The sequence below is a fragment of the Dendropsophus ebraccatus genome, chromosome 1, assembly GCF_027789765.1.
Source record: "Dendropsophus ebraccatus isolate aDenEbr1 chromosome 1, aDenEbr1.pat, whole genome shotgun sequence".
Classification (NCBI taxonomy): Eukaryota; Metazoa; Chordata; class Amphibia; order Anura; family Hylidae; genus Dendropsophus; species Dendropsophus ebraccatus.
The window spans coordinates 138,492,709-138,514,742 of NC_091454.1; the positions used below are offsets into that span (position 1 = coordinate 138,492,709).

A 22,034-nucleotide genomic window follows, 5' to 3' on the forward strand; every position below is an offset into this window, starting at 1 on the left:
TTTATCATGCCTCACCTCAGAGGAGAAATGTCATCAATAATAGAAATTTGCCATTGGTTAACCTTATGTCCTGCAGGACAAAAGTGCCTAGAGACTGGCAAATTACAGCTTCTTACTACAGTATATTACTTTGTAGCCGTGATTACAATGTTGTTTTTACTTTCTTGCTACAACCCCAGTTTCAAAGATTATAGAAATTTTATTATTTGGTTATTTCTACTTTTCGATGAATTGTTGGATGGGTGATTACTTTATTGCATGGGGTAGGAATGCTAAGCTAAAGAGGGTATGATTAGGAAGCTGGGGTTGCCAGAGGCAGTGCCCTCCTTAAAGAAATATTTCCCCCTGCTGTGCCCTCCATATAGTAATAATGTCTCCTGCTGTGCCCTCTATATAGTAATAATTCCCCCTGCTGTGCCCCCACATATAGTAATAATGTCTCCTGCTATGCCCCCACTTATAGTAATAATGTATTCTGTTGTGCAACCCCACATAGTAATAATGCCCCCTGCTGTTCCCCCATATAGTAATAATGCCCCATTATGTGCCCACATATAGTAATAATGCCCCCTAATTTCCCCCCTACATATAGTAATAATGCCTCCTGCTGAGCCCATATATAGTAATAATGCCCCCTGCTGTGCCCTCCATAAAGTAATATTGTCCCCTGCTGTGCCCCCATATAGTAATAATGCCCTCTGCTGTGCCCCCATATAGTAATAATGCCCCATGATGTGCCCACATATAGTAATAATGCCCCCTAATTTCCCTCCTACATATAGTAATAATGCCTCCTGCTGTGCCCCCATATAGTAATAATGCCCCCTGCTGTGCCCCCCATAAAGTAATAATGTCCCCTGCTGTGCCCCCATATAGTAATAATGCCCCATGATGTGCCCACATATAGTAATAATGCCCCCTAATTTCCCCCCCACACATAGTAATAATGCCTCCTGCTGTGCCCTCATATAGTAATAATTCCCCCTGCAGTGCCCTCCATAAAGTAATAATGTCCCCTGCTGTGCCCCCATATAGTAATAAAGCCCCCTGCCTCCGGCTGATATACACTAATTTAACAGGACACAATAGCACAGCATCCTGCACTACTAAGTCCAGGTAAATTAGTATATATCAATGGAGAGTGGCCCAAACAATTTCTAGATTGCTACATTATGGCAAGTGAATAAGGCCCTACACCACACTATATGTCAACATCTCTTTGGTGGTGGGATGCTGATAGTGTACCTGTCATTATAAAAAAAACTTTTGACATGTCATAGAGATCATAGAGACGCTATAGAGACACGTCATAGAACATTATCGGGGCATGTCATACAGACATCAATATAATGACAGGTACACTAAAAGGACAGCTCTGATGTGGATGTGCTGCTCTCACATGTGTATTGTGTATTAGGGACACATAATACACACTTCCCTCTCTTCTCTGGCTGCTCTTGTCTCCTTATCTGCGGCTTTAATTACGGCAAGTCATAATCTTGTGTGTGAACGGCTCCCACCCCAACATGCGTTTTGCGTAAATTGCTTTTTCCAGGGGCTTCTGGAAAAAGCAATTTACGCGAATTGCGCGTCAGGGTGGGAGCCATTCCCACACAATGTCATGGGTAAGCCTCTACTGGGTAACCACAAGTAGCATACTGCATATTAACATCATTGTATCTCTTCCCCATTGACTGCAGGGCTGTGAGTGAATAGAGGGCTTACGACTGTTTACCTTGTGTTATTATGATTTATTATATTTAACATTTTGGTTACTGGGCAGGATGCAATAATCGTATATTACATTACATACATTATTATCATGTCCATATAGGGTTTTCAACTTTGCACAGTTAATTTGGTATCTTGTAAAAAAAATTATGTGATTTAATAAAATATAATGTATAATTTCTACACCATCTATTTTTAGTCGTTTGACGGGCATCTTTTTGAGGCCAAATAACAGCGTTAGTTTACAATGGGGCTGTCATTACAAAATAACAGTTGTTATTTTGCCTCAAAATGACGTCCGTCTTAAAAGAAGGCCAAAGAAAGTTGGTGTGTGAACACAGCCTAAAAGTGCCAAAACCTTAGTCTGAAATCTTTGCACAAATACTAGTATGAATAATAGGTTACAATAAAAGTTCAAGAAAATATTTGCATCCTACATCTTTGCATATAATTCACCTTATAGAAGATAACAAATGAAAAAGATGTGAAGGTACATGTCTGAACAAGTGTGTCATTAATATCTATGAGCAGTATTCCTTGTAGTTATTTTTTTAGCTTGAGGCTGGGTTCACACACAGTGAAAAAAAAGCTAAATACAACAGTAATTTTGAGAGAAAATTGTGTGAACAGATCGAAAATAATGAACATGCCATTATCGATTACGTTTGTTATTCTGTGCGGTCAATTTCCCATTGACTTTAATAGAGTGTAATATTAGGCTATATTCCCACTACAGGGTTTTATCAGGCAAAATGCAGACGTCTGTTGATAATGCAAATAGTGTTCATGATCTTTATTTGTGGCCGCCATTATTAATAGATGGCTGCCTTTTGCCACTAAAATCCTGTAGTGGGAACATAGCCTTATATTGAAAATATGGCTATATTTTACAGTGTGTTAACATAGCCAGGTTGTTAAAGTTAGCTGCAAAAATTATAACTAAACCAATGTCAGGGAGCATAAGATTTCATACTTTCCCTAACTGCACAGTTAGATACATAGAATGGCAATGTTCCATTCTTTAATCAGTGAAGACACCAAAGTTCCAATTGCAAATTTTTGCAATAAACTTTTAAAACCATTTACTTTTTTTTTTTTTGCTTCCTCATCTGCGGCCTTAAAGGAAACGGGGGGTGACAGGTTTCCTTTAAGCTGATCCCTGTTCCACTTTCCACTCTGTTCTCTTCCTTAAAGGGGTTATCCAGCACTACAAAAACATGGCCTCTGTTGTCTCGAGTTCAGATGTAGTTTGCAATCAAGCCCCATTTACTTCCATGGAACTGAGTTTGAAACCCCACCCAATCTGGAGACAGAGGGGGAAAAGTGGCCATGTTTTTGTAGCGCTGGATAACCCCTTTAACCCCTTAACGACAAAGGGCGTATATTTACTCCCTATTGCCGGTAAGGGTGTTCAGAGCGGGGCCGCGCAGTGACCCCGCTCTGAACCACGGCGGTCCCGGGTGCCGCTTGTAGCCCGGGACCGCAGGTATTAGTGGGCACAGTCCGATCGCCGTGCCCGCTAATACAGTAATCAGATGCAGCTGTCAAACATGACAGCTGCATCCGATTACCGGATTCAGCCGTTCCCTGGTGTCTAGTGGCGGAGATCGCTCCTCCGGGACGTTATCCCGGAGGAGCGATCTCCTTGTCTGAAGCCGGCCGGGGACCTCTCCAAGATGGCGCCGTCCCCGGTTCGGCACTCGTTTACTTCCGGCTGCAGCAGCCGGAAGTAAACGAGTGCCTATCTCATGGATCTCTGCAGCATATCTATGCTGCAGAGATCTCTATGAGAGATCAAAGCACTTATACTAGAAGTCCCCCTGGGGGACTTCTAGTATAAGTGTAAAAGTAAAAAAAAAAAAAAAAAGTGTTGTTGTCAATAAAAAGCCCCCTCCCCTAATAAAAGTCAGAATCACCCCCCTTTTCCCAGGTTATAAATAAAAGTAAATAAATAAACAAACATGTTTGCTATCGCCGCGTGCGTAATCGCCCGAACTATTGATTAATCACATTCCTGATCTCGCACGGTAAACGGCGTCAGCGCAAAAAAATCCCAAAGTGCAAAATTGCGCATTTTTGGTCGCATCAAATCCAGAAAAAAATGTAATAAAAAGCGATCAAAAAGTCGTATATGCGCAATCAAGGTACCGATAGAAAGAACACATCATGGCGCAAAGAATGACACCTGACACAGCCCCATAGACCAAAGGATAAAAGCGCTATAAGCCTGGGAATGGAGCGGTTTTAAGTGACATATATTTGTTGACAATGGTTTGAATTTTTTACAGGCCATCAGATACAATATAAGTTATACATGTTACATATCGTTTTAATCGTAACGACTTGAGGAACATATATAACAAGTCCCTTTTACCCCAGGGCAAATGGCGTAAAAACACATTTCCCCCAAATAAACAAAATGCGTTTTTTTTTTTTTCAATTTCACCACACATTTATATTTCTGGTTTCGCAGTGTACTTTATGCAAAAATTCAGCCTGTCATTGCAAAGTACAATTAGTGACGCAAAAAATAAGGGCTCATGTGGGTTTCTAGGTGGAAAAATGCAAGTGCTATGGCTTTTTAAGCACAAGGAGGAAAAAACGAAAACGCAAAAATCGAAATTGGCTCTGTCTTTAAGGGGTTAATGATGTATGTTAAAACTAATGATGAAAAATAGGTTAAAAGAAAGGAATGAAGGATAAGAAAGTGTGAAAAGAAAAAGCTAATAAAATCCTTTCTGGAGATCGTAATACAGGGAGGGGTGGGCGATATACCTGCCTTAGCCAAAAAAATTGGTTTACCAAAAACCACAGTAAGGGGAGAAGTGCTTACAATTGTGAGAGACCAACAGGTAGAGAGGGGTGGCTCTAAAAAATGTAAATGTTTTCAAATTGAGTAGTGTCAGAAAGTTATTCACATTTGTAAATGATTTCCATTTTAAAATCTCAAATCTTTCAGTACTTATCAGCTGCTGTATGTCCTGTAGGAAGTGGTATATTCTTTCCAGTCTGTCACAGTGCTCACTGCTGCCACCTCTGTCTGAGTCAGGGACTTTCCAGAGCAGGAGGTTTTCCATGGTGATTTGCAAATGCTCTGGACACTGTGTCAGACTAGAAAGAATATACCACATCCAGCAGGATGTACAGCAGCTGATAAGTAAGTACTCCCAGCGGCTGCCCTAGGGCTGCCAGGAAAACATGGATTCAGCATATGGCTGTAGCCATGTTTTCCAGGACTCCCTAGGGTGACTTCCAACAACCACCAGTTCCATAGCTGTACATATACAGCAGCCAACATGATGTATACCTTGTCATGGTGTTTGCTTTGTTTTACATCAGCATCTAATTTGTGGGACACAAAAGTTCAGTTTACCACGCTTTTGCATCCTGCAAAAAAACAACAAAAAAAAAAACTAGCGCTGTTCTATTGTGGTTTGCTTGTTTTGGGATTTCCTGGTTGAACACAAGGAAAATTTAAAGTAGAATTAGAGAAGGGAAGCCGTGTTGCTAAAATTTATAAACTTAATGAAAGTTCTAATTGATTTGATGCAGGAAATATAAAAGGTACTGTCAGCATGTATGCTCTTATACAGAGTAGTAGAAATAATTTAGATAATAACAACAAATAAATCTCTTTTAAGGCCCTATTACACTACACAATTATCAGCTGTACTTGTCTGATAATTGTTTGTTATAATAAGTCATGTTAAAAGACCGCGATCAGCCAACATCCTCCGTGGTCTTTCAACATGTTGAAACACAAAGATCAGTGCAGCAACATTCTGCTGCTCGTTGCTCCGTGTAATAGGAGTTGCAGCAGCAGACCACTGCTGACTTCAATGGCCAGCCCAAATGGTCAAAGCAGTGACGTAACTACCAGGGTCGCAGCGGTCGCCGCTGCGATACAGCCCGCCACATGGGGGGCCCGCGAGGCCCCCCCATTAATCACACTTGTGACCACAAGCCTTGCTTTGCTTGCGGTCACAAGAGTCTGGATCCGTCTGCCCCCCCCCGGCTGATGTGCAGCTGCCGGGGGTGTTCCGTCCTATCCCCAGCAGCGCGTGCATCAGAGAACTCCCTGTGTGCCTGGGGCCCTGACTTCCGGTACAGAGAGCGCTTGTTAGAGACGCTCCCTGTGCCGGAAGTCCCAGCGCGCAGGGAGCTCTCTGAGTGCGTTGCGAGGTGAGTTGTGTGTTTTTTTTGTTTTTTTATCTGCCTGCATGGGGGGAGAGGAGGCCATCTATAAGGAGGGGGGAGGGGGCTATCTATAAGGGGGGGAAGAGGGGGCCATCTATAAGGGGGGGAAGAGGGGGCAATCTATAAGGGGGAGAGTTGGCCATGTATAAGGAGGGGGCTATCTTTAAGGAAGGGGGGAAGAGGGGGCCATCTATAAGTGGGGGTGAGAAGGGGCCATCTATAAGGGGGGAAGAGGGGGCCATCTATAATGGGGGAAGAGGTGGCCATCTATAAGCGGGGGAAGAGGTGGCCATCTATAAGCGGGGGAAGAGGGGGCCATCTATAAGCGGGGGAAGAGAAGGCCATCTATTAGGAGGGGGGAAGAGGTGGCCATCTATAAGGAGGGGGGAAAGGGGGCCATCTATGAGAAGGGGAGAGAGAAGGCTATCTATAAGGAGGGGGGGAGGAGGCCATCTATAAGCGGGGGAGAGGGGGCCATCTATAAGGGGGGGAGAGGGGGCCATCTATAGGGGGGGCATCTACAAGGGGCGGAGAGAGGGGGCCATCTACAAGGGGGAGAGAGGGGGCCATCTACAAGGGGGGAAAAGATGGGGCCATCTACAAGGGGGGAAGTGAGGGGGCCATCTACAAGGGGGGAAGTGAGGGGGCCATCTACAAGGGGGAGAGAGGGGGCATCTACAAGGGGGAGAGAGGGGGCATCTACAAGGGGGGGAGAGAGGGGACCATCTATAAGGGGGGAGAGAGGGGCCATCTATAAGGGGGGGAGGGTAAGGGGGAGAGGGGGCCATCTATAAGGGGGGGCAACATAGGGGGAGAGGAGGCCATCTATATGAGGGTGTAAAGGTGCCAATACAGATGTGCAGTTAGTATAGGGATGAGGATGGTGACAGAGTGAGGAGCCTAATATGTCTGTCTGGCAGATTCTGTGCATTTGTGGCTCGGAGAAGTTCTCATAACGGCCCAGGGCAGATGAAGAAGAAGATGAAAAGGGAAGAACTCTGATCAGAGAAGATGTTACCTGATGTAACTGCACTGTAATGTATATGAAGTATAGAACCTGTGTAGAGCTGGGTCAGCCTCTATATGACTGGATGAGGTGATAGTGGATCTGTGTACAGTGGATCTTATTCAGTAGTAGCGGTGCTGTTAGTATGTCGTGGTGTTAGTCAGTATGAGTTGGTATTAGTCAGTAGCAGCAGTGGTGTTAGTCAGTATGTGGTGGTATTAGTCAGTATGTGGTGTGTTAGTCAGTATTTGGTGGTGTTAATCAGTATGCGATGGTGTTAGTATGCAGTGCTATTAGTCAGTATGTGGTGGTGTTAGTCATTATGTGGTGGAATTATTTGTTGCTTTTTCTGGTACTGTGTTTTATTGGTCTTAGTATACCGGATTTGGTCAGTAACAATATGGTGGAGATGGTAGTGGTTGTGCTGTGGCGGTAATATTTCCTTCCTATATACTGGTATTATTGGTAATATTAGTCTCCGTATACAGGATTTGGTCATTGACAGTATAGCGGTAATATGTATGGTGATAATATTTTCTCTTCCTATATGCCGGTGTTGTTGGTAATATCTGTCTTGGTGTGTGTATGTGTGTGTATATATATATATATATATATATATATATATATATATATATATACCAATAGAATCACTTGGTCGTAAAAGGGGGGGGAGGGCCCAAGTTGACCGCACCAGGGCCCAGGAGACATTAGCTACGCCCCTGGGTCAAAGGATTGGCCGGGCAGCTCCTCGCGCTGCTCCGCGCGGCTTCTCCCACTGCTCATCGCTTTCTTTCTGTGTAATAGCACAGGCAGCGAGCGGGGAACAAGAATCAAGCGGGCGCTGACCTGACAGGGTGGCCCTTGCTTCCCCCTTATATTGTGCAGTGTAACATGGCCTTTAGACAGGTGTTCAAATTCCACCAAGGATAACATCTGCAAACTAATAGGTCAATTGAATTTCTGTAAAGCTGGTCTTTATTGATGACAATCTCTGTACCATGCTGCAGAATATGTTGGTACAATAAACAAATAAGCATATAGTAGTATAGTGGTAGTGATACAAATGGAAAAAACACAGATGTGAACAGAGCATGCCCCCCTCCCCCCTTTAATCTGGTATATTATGACAGACTAGTCACATGACGAGGCTGGAAATGAAATTATACAGTAGATTAAAGTTCTGTAATTCCAGTGATGATATGACTGCCATGTGATCACTACTTTGTTATTACGTGTTCCCTAAGAGGCAGATCATCCTGTGTTGAATGATCTCTTGTACACTGTAGAGTGAAAAGGTAATGTTACAGTACTATCTTTATTTATCACACTTCTCTTGCCCAGAAACATTTCTGCAGTGTTTAAACAATTAGCATTTCAAAGTGAATATAAGATCGCAATCTCCAGCGGTGATAAATCAACATCACTTTATTATTTAGTTTGTGCTACTTGTTATATTTAAAACACCCAAGAAGTGTAATATTTATAAGGCTGGGTTCACCCTGATTTTTTCCATGTGTTTCACTGTTTCTGCTTTAGGCTATGTTCACACAGGGTGAGTACAACAGCCGTTGTTTGGCACTCAAATGTAATGATTATTGTGCGAATTTGCGCGATAAAGATCGAATTGGAACGATAAACGTACGTGTAAACGCAGCGAAAGATCAAACGACGTATGCTCGCGGCCGGGCCGGTGGGGGCGATCGGAGCGGCGGGGGGGTGGCGATCGGCGGGGGTGGTGGCGATCGGGGCGGCGCAGGGGGCTGCGGTTGACCGTGGGGCTGGGCTGCGGATGAGCGGGGGACCGGGCTGCGAGCGGAGGGCCGGGCTGTGGGCGGGCCGGGCTGCGGGCGCGCAATCGCAAAACGATTTTTCCGTACGATATATCGTACCGTCTAAACGCTGATGGTTATGAAAAAAAAATCGTTACTCCGACATCGTTAATCGTACGATCAGGCCAATTATCGTTTCATGTAAACGCAGCTTAATAGGGCCCTAAGTCTAATGGTACTTTTACACGGTGCGATAATTTGCCCGATTGCACGATTAACGATTTTGAATGAACGATGTTTTTTTGAACGATGTTTTTTTTTATAACGATCAGCGTTTAGACGGAACCAGACATTGTACGGAAAATTCGCTATGCGATCGTTTTGCGATTGTTTAAGCCTATCTCACACATAGGTGAAATTGCTGAAAGAATGTTTACACGGAACTATCTGCGAATTTTTTGCGAACGATCAACGATGATTTGAGAACATGTTGAAAGATCAAAATGAAGGATTTTTTGCTCGTCGTTTGATCGTTCGCTGCGTTTACACGTGCGATTATCGTTCGAATTTGACCGCTATCGTGCAAAAACGAACGATCAATCGTCCCGTGTAAAAGGACCATAAGGTGTATGGGGTCCTTAACACACACACAAACACTGCCAGTCCCACATGTGTCGACATTTCATCATTAGGCTACGTTCACACAGAGCAAAAGGGGCTGATTACGCGAGGAAATATTTCCGCCTGAAATCAACTGACGCTGAATTCCAAGCAGAATATAAGCAGAATGTAAGCAGAATCCCTGCGTATTCCGCTAGGAAAGTGTTCAGCTCGTAATCAGCTCTTGACAAATTCAGCGCGGAATACTCGAGGAATCCGCATGCATTCAGCTCTGAAATTCAGAGAGTATTTGGAGAGTAAACTAGACTATACCAGAATATATACTAGAATCCTCCTCCCCCCTTTTTTCCCCATTTCCGCGCTGATTCAGCGCGTAATTTCCGCTTGTATTCCGTGCTGAATACGCGCGTATTCCGCGCTGAAACAGAAAATCAGAGCCCCATTGATTTGTATAGGCTTCCGCTAGTGGAAGAATGAACATGTTCATTCTTCTGGCGGAAAGCGGATTAGTTCAGTGCGGAAATTTCACCGTGTGAACTGCAGAGCAGAATTTCTATTCAACACAATGGAAATTAGCTCTGCACCTATTTTAACGGCTGAAATTTCAGCGCTGATTCAGTGCAGAAATTCAGCTGCTTTTGCTCTGTGTGAACGAGCCCTTAAAGTTCAGGTGAGCAGAGACTACCAGGGAACCACAACAGCTTTTCCACTTGAGCAGCAAGGGATTATTTTTTTACCAGATCACCTGGTTTCTGCAGGAACATTTACAGTAAAAGCTGCACAATTTAGTACACTGTGGGTTTTTTATGGTTTTCTGTAAGTCTGACACATGTAAATGGAGTTTTTTAACTAAAAAATATAATATATAAAATAAATATAAAAATAAACTTGTTGCAGTGCTGAATCCACAAAACATTCACAGTATGTGAACATGATCATGGCTTCAATTTTATACATGCATTTATCTACATGAAAGATTAAAGTGCATTTTATCACATATTACAGATTGCCATTGGAAATCTTTGTGGTAAATTTCAATAGAAAAATTTTGTCATCTGGATACCAATTTTTGTTTGCTTCTAAAGGCCAGCTTACACGTAGCAAACAATTTTTAGTATTCATACTTACAGTTTAGGTGGAAATGCACAATCAATTTAGTTGACAGAAATATTAAGAAAATGAACTGATCCCTATTGAATTGGCATCAGTTGTATTTATTAATGTGTTGTCCAAAGCATGAATGAAAGTAATGGTAAGGGTTGTCCTTGTGACCACTTGCTGAAAAGTCATGTGGTCTCCTTGTGAAATCTTTCCAGCACAGCTAATGGAACTCACAAGTCTGGTCACTTTTTCAGACCGCACTAACCTCATCAGAACATTATGCAGGTCATATGGCTACAGAATAATTCAATTATTTCCAACAGGTCAAGCTTTGTTTTACTCTTTCTTTCAAATTCTGAAAGGAATAATGGTTGTAATTGACATCTGGGTTTCTTGACTTTTAGGCTTCTAATGAACAACTTGCCGCTCAGTGTTGAAGAAATTAAAAGAAGTATTATTATTATTATTATTCAGTGACATCTACAAACATTTAGTTTCCCACACTGAGCTCAATATAAGACGAGACCTTGCATGCATTTCAAGGGCAGGTGAACCTTTTTGGTCTGTCTGATGTCTTAATATTTAGCCCTACAACTTGAGATATAGTGCAAGGGCAGGCAATAGAATAGAGAAGATAATGGAAGAGTGATCATAAACACTGTGTTACGGGTGTTATGAGAGTTTTACAATTCACTTGGAGCATTTGTGTCTCTCAGCCATAACAACTAAACAAAATGGCTTATACAGTTCCTAGCAAAAAATAAATAAAAAATAAAAAAACAACTTCCCCCCCACCTGTTCATGTTTTTCTGTTTCTGTCTAGGTTCTCTTACTCAAAGATGCTTGAATGTGATTACATATGCAATTCATCTCAATGTGATTTCATTTTGCAAAGAATTCATAAAATGCACCTGCTTCATCTGTTATGATGAACAATGTCCTGTCACAAACAAGATACAGATAAAGATCCAGAAAAAGTATATAAGTACTATATACAGTATGTAAGGTTAGGACTACCCAGCAACTTTGGCACAGCAGGGGTAGTGCAATTCAAATCGAAATCCATCCAAGATGGATTTATTGCGACTGTTGAGTTATGGTCGCAGCCATTTGTGGGTCACAACACAACCCCATTAACTGACCTTAGGTGGGGTGCAGCTTTATCAACACAGTGTGACACAGCATGGTCACCAGTGGTCCCCCAAGTGAATGATGCCACAGCCTGGCCAGAGCGATGGTTAGGAATGTAGGCAACAAGGTTTGAACTATAGGGGCATAGTACAGAACAAGCAATTTAGCTCATTAAAACAATTCGCAAAATTGCTTACTTTAGCATTACTTAATAGTTAAAGATAACCAGATCAGAATATCCCTTTAATATTTTACAGACACCTAAGGCCGTATTTGCAGAATAAAGAGCGACAATTTACTAGATCAGCACTCACTTACAGAGCCTATTGCACATCTCAATTACCGTGTGGCAACGGCTGCATGGACATCATTAACAATGTCCTTGCAGCCCTTGCTTTATATAGGCAGATATTTACCCCGTGTAATAGGAACATTATGGTCATTTTACATTAACAGGTCTTTGGCAATCTCTGTCCACAAATGGGATCGGCACTCATTTGCAGTGCCTTTACATGGCACAATTAACGGCCAAATGAACAATCCCTGTTCATTCAGCTATTTAAACACATTGCTATTGGCTGATCGTTGAGACTAATGCTGCGTTTACACAGAACGATTATCGTTCGAATTTTCGCATAAACGATCGCATTTGAGCGATAATCGTACCGTGTAAACACAGTAAACGATCAAACGAAGAGCGAGAAATCGTTCATTTTGATCTTTCAATGTGTTCTTAAATCGTCGTTCGCTGAAAATTCGCAGATCGTTTTGTGTAAACAGTCTTTCACTGATTTACCCTATATAAAAGATGGGCTTAAGCGATCTTAAAAATGATCGCAATAACGATTTTTCTTACAAATTTTCAAACAATTTTTCTAACGATTTATTCATCTAAACGCTGATCGTTATAAAACCCAAATAGTTGCTTCAAAATCTTTAAACAATCCATTGGGCGAATTATCGCTCTGTGTAAACGCAGCATTATACACAGGCCAATTATGAGCCGAATAAGTCTTTCTATCCATGCTCATTGCCAATAATTGGCCTGTGTAAAAGGGCCCTAAGACCATCCTGTAACATTTTATCTATTAAGGCTGTGTTCACATCTGCATTGTCTTTTTGATCCATCATAAGAGCATAACAGTAAAAATAAAGTAGGTTTTGGTTCCCTCACATATTGGACACCAACAGGGGCCCCTCTGACTTTAATAGAGTTTGTCAAGTTTCCAGCATGGTGCCTCTGACACAGATGTGAATGAATCCTTACATTGATGCTCCGTATAATTCTTTCATTACAACTACACTCAGTATAACATTTTTGTTAGGGTCAAAAAACTGATTTTGACTGTAGACTGTAAAAAGCCCCAACCCAACAAAACATTGGTTAGTGCTGTGTATATGAAGGCTAGCCGAGATGACTTTACTGGCTTTGAAGTATCACTCTTTATTGTAAGCAAAGCCTTCTGGCATTTTCTTTATTTATTGAATTTGTTCACTGTATACCCTTTTAAAGTGTGCCGGTCTCTTTCTAAGGAAACGTCACTTAGCCCTCAGTTTATTCAGGACTGAGATGTCTTCAGAGTCTGATCTTTCCTTTTTGTTCAGAGAGGGTAAAAAAGACGACACATTCTGGAACATGAAAAGAAATATATGAAAATGCTTTACAGTTGTGCAGTCTCAACAAAAATATTTATTAGTCTCAACAAGGTCACACGGATGTGAGTTTATTCATATGTAAACTTGCTTTTCTTCTGCTGTCCTTGAAGGCAGAAATAAAAAGATATGTTATTTCTCAGGACACTACATATCAAATGCAACAAATGAAGCTCATTGATTTAGATGTGTATGTGCATATACTGCATATTTGTGAGGTGTATAGGCATTTGTTTTATAAAGAAATTCATATGTATGCTGTTCCAATTAAGTAAATAGGATATTTTATAAATAAAATACAATTGTACCAACATTCTCACCATAATAAGCCTTATGCAGCTTTTTTGTTTGTTTGTTTTTTGCTGCATTCAGTAGAACAGACCTCTGTACTGATGCAGAAAGCAGAACCGGGAAAAAGTATACTGCATGGTATCCTCTTGGACAGGCCCTATTACACCAAAAGATAGCTGACAGATTATCTAACAGATTTTTTCAGCCAAAGTCAGAAACAGACTATAAACAGAGAACAGGTCGTAAAGATAAGACTGAGATTTCTCCTCTTTTCAAATCCTCTTTCCTGGCTTTGGCTGAAAAAAATCTGTAAAATAATCTGTCAGACATCTTTTGGTGTAATACCCTGGCCAGTCTTTCTCTCCCCTGTCAGGGGTGAGTCAGGAGGCCCTCATACACATCAGATGGCCAGCCGGTCACATGTCTAACGTGTATGGAGACTAGAATTTAGTGGCCCTGTCCAGGTTTGGCAACATTCTACAAACCCGAACGCTCAGCATTTGACTCCCGCTGCTGCAAAAGTTAAATGCAGCCCTAGGAAGTCCTGGAAAACATGCACGTCTTCCTGACCGCTCTAGCGCAGCATCCAACTTCCACAGATTTCATAAATCTGTTGCACCTGAAGGCTGTCTACTCTGGATCAACTATTAGGGTGGGCTCACACATACCACATTGCAGCAGATTTCACACTGCAAGTTCTGCAGGGAAATCCGCTGCAATTCCCGGTACTGTGATTTTGAATAGGTTTACATACTCAGGTATGTAAAGCCCCATCCCCCTTACCCCGCCACGGCTAACACATTACTTGCCTACGCTCTGGCCTGCTTCTGTGGCTGCCTTCCTCATGTCCCGCTCAGCCAATCAGTGCGCTGTCCCACCACAGCCACTCATTGGACCTAAGACTAAGGGCCCTATTCCACGGGATGATTATCGTTTGCATAATCATTAATGATTAACGATCTCAAACGACCGCTATTGTGAAAGACCTGAAAACGTTCACTCATTTCCATGGAACGATAATCGTTACTTATGATCGTAATTGCGATAGTTTTTTCTTCGCTATTTATTCGCTATTGCGTTCGTATCTATTGCGAACGACTGAACGATGTCTTATTCAATGCGAACGATTTGCGAATGTTTTGCGAACGAGCAACGATAAAAATAGGTCCAGGTCTTATAAAGCGATCAACGATTTCTCATTCGGTCGTTAATTGTTAACTGCATTTCAATCGAACGATTATCGTTTAGATTCGAACGATTTAACGATAATCTGAACGATAATCGTCCGGTGAAATAGGGCCCTAAGTCCCTTTTTCAGGCCCAAAGAAAAAGTGTCTGTTAAGTATCTAAAAAGCATAATAAATGTGGAGAAAAGTCCCATGCACCACAAAATTTTGGACAAAATTTTAGTGCAAACACTTTAATACATCTGGGTCACTGTAGAGAACTGTGTTCACCACTGTGTTTCTGAGCTTTTTTTCTCAAAATATTGGCAGTTTATAATAGCCCCATTTATTACGTTTACTGGTGTAAGTATCATATGCAATTTTGCATCTGGGCTAAAAGGTCCAATTAAAAGTCAAAAGTTGGCTAAACACACCAACTTTAATGTATGGGGGCCACCCAACTCTCCCCATCATGTGATGGCAGGCATGCTAGATTTTGACTGTCTGACTCTTAAGTTCTAAGAGAGATTATCTTCCACCGGAACTGTCTGGCTGTGAAAACACATGAACATCTGGCCATACTGAACATTCATGTTTATGGTGATATAGGGAAAAATAGCTGCCAGCCAAACAAACTTTCAGCAAACAGCAATTAGAGATGTATGGCCGTCCTCTGGATATGGTAGGACAGCAGGTAAATTGCATTTTTATCGTCCTCCTGAATTTGAACTAAACTGATAAAGAATAGCTTCTCTTTTTTGGTTTAATAAAGTGTATGTAGGTTAGAGGTTTATGAGTAGTGTACAGGATGTGAAATGTTGTGGGTAATGATTGTTACATCATGGCTGGAGGCAGCAGGCAAGGCAAGTGATCTGCTCATTGCTAATTACATTGTGCCAGAAATCACTAGAGAGCTTGCCTTTGGGGAGGCATGTATGTGTCCTTGCTGATACTCACATGCCAGCAAATCCTCTTCATGCTTCATTGTCAATAGGATCTGTCCGATCAGCTCAGTACTGTATTTTAAATGAAATATGCCAACTATACAGGTGCATAGACAATAGGACATTATACTTCTGCCGAACCCAGAGAGTCCCCCTATAGTATTATAGGGCTCAGATGCCAGCACTGAAGCTTCACTTATATACAGTGCTACTGATGTTTTTCATTGGGGAATTGTTCTAGTGACTCGATTTTCTCTAAGGCTGCATTCATACGTTCCTCACGGAACACGGAGGTGGAATGCCTGTAGCGGACTCTCCCCCGCCTGGGCAGCAACTGTAATTAGATGCTGGGAGCGAGGGAACTGTACAGATATGCGCCGCGCTGTAATGACAGAGCCGTGCGGCTGATTCATTACACCGCGGCGCATATCTGTACAGTTCCCCCCCTCCCAGCATCTTATCACAGATGCTGCCCGGGCAGGGGAGAGTCCGTTACAGGCATTCCACCTCCGTATTCCGTGAGGAGCACGGAACGTGGGAATGCAGCCCTAATCCGGTCTTTCTGGTGCTTCCCTTGCACCAGGAAGTGCTGCAAAGTGGAGACCTAAAAAAAAAAAAAAAACTATTTTAATTAATTCTTACCCAGTCCTTGATGGTTCTACACAATTGAGTTATATTATTATGACCACCAGCTAATATCCAGTAACCACAGTACACAGGATGGACAGCAGCTAGATGGGCTGGGACTGACTCAAAGTCCCGGTAGGTTGTCACAGGTATCATGAGCCATGCTGACTGCAGTGCTGCTGTAGGGTGTGTGAGAATGGATTTATACGGCAAACATGATGATGATGGTGGTCCCACAGAAGCTCAATTGTGTTCAATTCTGGGGAATTTAGGGGGCCATGATAGTACTTGGAAGTCTTGGTCATGTTGCCACAACCATTTCTAGTTGTGCAACATGTTGCATTGTCTTGCTGGAAGATCCCATCTGCCCCAGGGAGGACAATCGGCATGTATCAGTTTACATGATCTGAAAGGATGGATTCATACATTGGTCTAGAGCGCCGTCTACATGAATCACTGGGTTACAGAAATTCACAAATCATAACACTGTCACCTTTAGCTTGTATTCCTTCAGCAATGGAGGCAATGTCCATTGGTTAAAGCAGAAAATGTGACTCAGCGGGGAAGGCAATAACTTCTTGCTGCTGCCCCTGGTGTCCTCATACCCAATGTTGTCTGCTAAAAAACACGGTATCCCAAATGGTAATACTACCATACACAAGAATAGTGCCCTGCTCACTTGGGCCTAGGTTTGCCTGTGTCAACCAACCATGAGTGTCTGCTTATGACCTTTACACAGTAATAGTGTTCTCCCTTACTGGCTCTACAGAGCAATAGTGCCCCACACAAAGGAAATGCCCCTTGGTTTCCCCCACACATTAATTGGCAACTCCAACGAGAAATTTTTCTTTCAAATCAACTGGTGTCAGAAAGTGCCAGAGATCTGTAATTTACTTCTATTAAAGCGACTCTGTACCCACAATCTGACCCCCCCGAAACCGCTTTTACCTTTGGATAGCTGCTTTTACTCCAAGATCTGTCCTGGGGTCCGTTCGGCAGGTGATGGTTATTGTCCTAAAAACACAACTTTTAAACTTGAAGCCCTGTGCCCTACGGTAGTATCTGTGCCCTAACTTTGCACCACCCCTCCGTCCCTCCTCATCATTAGGAATGCTCCAGGCAGATTGCCTCCTATTCCCCACCTGTGGCAGCCCGGCACATGGGCTGGATGGTTAAGGCACCTGTGCAATGTTCAGCATAGAGAAAATGTTCCAGTGGCATTCCTTATGATGAGGAGGGTGGGGAGGAGGGACGGTGGGGTGGTGCAAGGTGAGGGGAACCGATATTCTAAGCCACGGCTGTTGGGCACAGGGCTGCAAGTTTAAAAGTTGTTTTTAGGACAATAACTGCATCTCCTGCTGAACGGACCCCAGGACAGATCTTGGATTAAAAGCAGCTATCCGAAGGTACAAGTGGTTTGGGGGGGTCAGATTGTGGGTACAGAGTCGCTTTAAAAAATCCCAAGTCTTCTAGTACTTCTCAGCTGCTGTATGTCCTACATGTCTATGTCAATGACACACAGCAGCAGATAGGTACTGGAAGACTTGAAATTTTTTAATAGAAGTAAATAATAAATCTCTGAGGCCGCATTCACACGTTCCGTGTTCTGCAGGGAACACGGACGTGGAATGCATGTAACGGACTTCTCCCCGGGCCGGACAGCATCTGTGATAAGGTGCGGGGAACTGTATTCATATGCACCGTGCTGTAATGACAGTGCCGCACGTCTGATTCATTACAGTGCACCGCATGTGAATACAGTTTCCCCGCTCCCAACATCTTATCACAGATGCTGTCCGGGCGGAGGGAGAAGTCCATTACATGCATTCCATGTCTGTGCTCCGTGAAGAACACGGAACATGTGAATGCGGCCTAACACTTTCTGATACTAGTTGATTTGAAAGAAAAAAAGTTTTTGCTGGAGTTGCCCTTTAATAGTACTTCTTACTAGAAGGCTCTAAGGGGGCATTTTTTATAGCATTATCAGCTGCCTGTTATAGGAAGCTCCATCAGGGGCATCGCTAGCCGGCTGCCACAGATCTCTGGACAACTGCCCCCTTAACCCTCCAGGTGCAGGTACAGTGAAGTAGCATGGCAGCGCAGGGAACTCTGACCTTTGCTCCCAGGCCGCAGACATTTCATGCCTGCAGCCTATGCTCCACAGGACTCTCTCACTTGCCGACACAATGATGTGATGTCACTGCGCCCCCCTGGGGGTCCCGACCTTGTAGCTCACAGGCTGGAGGCCTGAAGAGAAAACAGACATGCATCCTGGAAGGCCAAGCTAGATAATAGTTTTTTCATGATTGGGTCACAATAAGCATTATTAGTACATGGGGCATTGTCACCATATGGGGCACTGGGGGGCATTATTACTACACGTGGTCACAGGGCATTATCGCTTCATGGGGGCATAAGGAATGCAGTGAGATGGGGCACAGCAGGGGGGCATTATAATATGGAGGCACAGGGAGGACTATTACAATATGGGGGTTACTCTATGGCAGTCATGTCAAACTCTGGCCTGCGGGCCAAATCTGGCCCGTGGTGCCACTATTTTTGGCAATTCAGAGTTTTAATTACATCTGGCTCGCCATGGCTACAATATAAGAGACTATGGGGGAAGGCTGGCTACTATATGAGACTAGGTGGGAGGGCTGGCTACTATATAAGAGACTGGGAGAGAGCTGGCTACTATATAGGAGACTATGGGGAGGGCTGGCTACTATATGAGATTGTTGGGGAGGGCTGGGTACTATATAAGAGACTGTGGGAGAGGGTTGGCTACTATATAAGAGACTGTGGGAGAGGGCTGGCTACTTTATAAGAGACTATGGGGAGGACTGGCTACTACATGAGGCTATTGGGGAGGGCTGGCTACTATATGAAATTGTTGGGGAGGGCTGGCTACTATATAAGAGACTATGGGGAGAGCTGGCTACTATATGAGACTATGGGGGATGGCTAGGTACTATATAAGAGACTATGGGGAGGGCTGGCTACTATATAAGAGACTATTGGGGAGAGCTGCCTACTATATAAGAGATTATTGGGGAGAGCTGGCTACTATATAAGAGACTATAGGGGAGGGCTGGCTACTATATAAGAGACTATAGGGGAGGGCCGGCTACTATATAAGAGACTATTTGGAGGGCTGGCTACTATATGAGACTATAGGGGAGGGCTGGCTACTATATAAAAGTCTATGGGGAGGGCTGGCTACTATATGACACTATGGGGGAGGGCTGGTTACAATATAAGAGACTATTGGGGAGGGCTGGCTACTATATGGGAAACTTGGGGGGCTGGTTACTATTTGGGCACTATTGGAAGGGCTGGCTAATATGTGGGACAATTTTTGGGGGGTTGGCTATTATATGGGTTGGGGTTTAATCATGTCATAGCAATCTATCATGTCATGTAATTTAGCATAGTACACGTGGCTGGGAGATGCACACCACTGACAGTACCAGGAACAACGCACGCTGCTCTGACAGTGCCAGGCGGCATTTGTGCCTCAATAGTTATCAAGGTTGGCCTGTGACTTTGTCCAATTTTTTTTATTTTGGCCCACAGTGTATTTGAATTTGACACCCCTGCCTTATGGGGTACTAGGGAACATTACTGCTATATGGGGGCAGTATACTGGGGCAGTAATCTGTTTAGTTCCTAGCAATGCTCCTGAGCTCCAGCATTACTGGGGTCTTCTGAATTTTTAGGATTCCACTGCTCTTACAAGCCACGCCCCTGTCACTGCCACTCACACTCACTTATCAGTTGGAAATCTTCACAAATCTCTAAGATTGTAAACAGCTCAATACAAGTCCTGCGACATTTGCGATCGTTGTCCTCCAGCGACATTTGCGATCGTTGTCCTCCTGCGACATTTCGTGGTCGTTGTCCTCGTGCGACATTGCGTGGTCCCCCAGCAGCCTTGTATGACTTGCAGTACAGAGCCGGGGCCGCCCCGGGCTGCCTGCTGTGAGGTGTGGCCTGTCACAACGTGGTGAGGAGAGCGGAGGCAGATTACCGCAAGGAGCCGGGGCTGCTGCACGGTCTGTATCTGCTCATACACACACCTAGCGGAGCGGGCTCCTGGCTGCCGTGCAGTGTGCTGCGGGGAGCCGGCCCGGTGTAGTAATAGCAGCTGTCAGGCTCACTGCAGGGGTGTAGGGGACATATGCATACATTATACTGCACTGTACACTGCCGGCAGGAATGTAGCGGAGACAAGGCGCGGTTATTTGCAGGGCTTGTGCAACCCTGCTGTCTCGGAGGTGGCTCAGCCCAGCAGTGTGACCGGGGGTATATATCTATCCATCCATAGGCGCTCATGCTGTATGTGTATATATATGTGTGTATACATATGTATTTACACGGTGTGGTTGTATACCCAGCGGCGCTCTGCCAGCCGGGCTCCGTACATTGCCGCCGCCGCTCTACTGTTCCATCTTGTGCCCACATGTTGCTGCTGTTTGCTTCCGCTTCCCACGTGGCTCCGGCTCCTCGCCTACAGCGCATGCGCTCCCTCCCCGCCTGGTCCCGTGGGTTATTAGGGTGACGGAGGTTTCCGTACAGAAGCGCGGTCTCTTACGCTCCTCTCCATCATCGCTGCGGGAGAAGACAGCGGGAGAAGCCCATTAGTATTTGGCATATAAAAGGGGCGGAAGCCGAGAGAGGGAGGGGCGTAGTGGCGGCCGGGCCCCGCCTCCTGGCAGATCGCTTATGTTCGGCCACCGTCTGGCTCTCCGGCAGATTTTCCTGAGAAGCGTGCACCGGGATTGCGGGAGCTGGTGGCCGGCCTGCAGTGACAGCTGTCCTCCCCGGGGGACGTGTGTGTAGACGTACGTATTGTGGGCGAGGGATGGCGCAGGCCTGGCGCACGGTGCGGGCTCCGGTGGTGGCTGGAGAGGGCTGCTCATCCCCGGCTGTCTGCTAGAACAAAGGCCGTGGGCTCCCATCTGCTGCTGGGATGTGTGTGTGTGTATATATATATATATATATATATATATATATATATATATATATATATATATATATATATATATGCTATCCCACCGTGCTGCTGCTCCCTCACCTGTGGCTCTCCAGCTGTTCTATTCTCTGCATGGTCTGATGGGAGTTGTAGTTCTGGGGAGGCTTCTGTACAATAATATACAATATATTTGGGCTGATGGCATATAGGGGGTCCATACATCTGCAGACCACACTGCTGTATACCACATCCTGTCCTATAGGGTTGTATGTATTTTCCATTTGTATAAATATTGTCATGTTTGTGAACTATTTACACATGCAGATTATTGAAGCCAAAGCCAGGAATGGATTTAAAGAGGAGAAATCTGTCTGACCTGTTCTGTCTATGGTCTGTTCCTGGCTTTGGCTTCAATGATCTGTCTTTGTAAATGCACCCTTCCTCTTCTGGCATGCACTTGGGCGATGGATTTGTATTCGTTCTTTCTATGTATCACTTTCATGCTGTTGCAAGTCCCCCCCCCCTTAGTTTCTTTGCACATGTATTCCCTTTTTCCTTATATTTTTTTAATCTTTTGTTGGCCTGTTTTAATTTTCAGACTTTCTTGTTGAGTTTTCAGCTGAGTCCAGGTATAGCTTTTTCCTGATGTCCAGGACATCTGAGTAAGCCTTTGGTTGGATTGTGCATCTGCCTCTGAGCTGGAGCCCAGCACAAAAAAACTATAAAGAATCTGTATATTAAAAAATGAATTCCAGTCTGTAGGCATCATGTGAGATAATGGTAGGAACTGAGTAAATTGACATATAGTTTTAAAGTGAATCT

The 22,034-nt window shown here is 43.9% G+C and overlaps 1 protein-coding gene and 1 long non-coding RNA gene across 4 annotated transcripts in view; one reads left to right on the plus strand and one right to left on the minus strand.

Moving 5' to 3' along the window:
- IMPDH1 (inosine monophosphate dehydrogenase 1) overlaps positions 1-22,034 on the plus strand; it is a 110,686-nt gene that overhangs the window by 35,397 nt on the left and 53,255 nt on the right. Inside the window, exon 1 of one of the 3 annotated variants that reach the window (XM_069979536.1) lies at positions 20,170-20,292. The exons of 1 other annotated variant lie outside the window; for it this stretch is intronic. The gene's annotated coding sequence lies outside the window, so the exon portion shown is untranslated. Of the gene's footprint in view, positions 1-20,169; positions 20,293-20,773; positions 21,082-22,034 lie in introns of those variants that run through there. One more of the 3 variants, XM_069979531.1, reaches the window with a different exon arrangement.
- Positions 13,053-20,155, minus strand: LOC138798930 (uncharacterized). Its single transcript, XR_011364202.1, has 3 exons — positions 20,008-20,155; positions 18,352-18,484; positions 13,053-13,185 (listed from the first exon to the last, which is right to left on the minus strand). It is a non-coding gene; the product is annotated as an uncharacterized lncRNA (long non-coding RNA).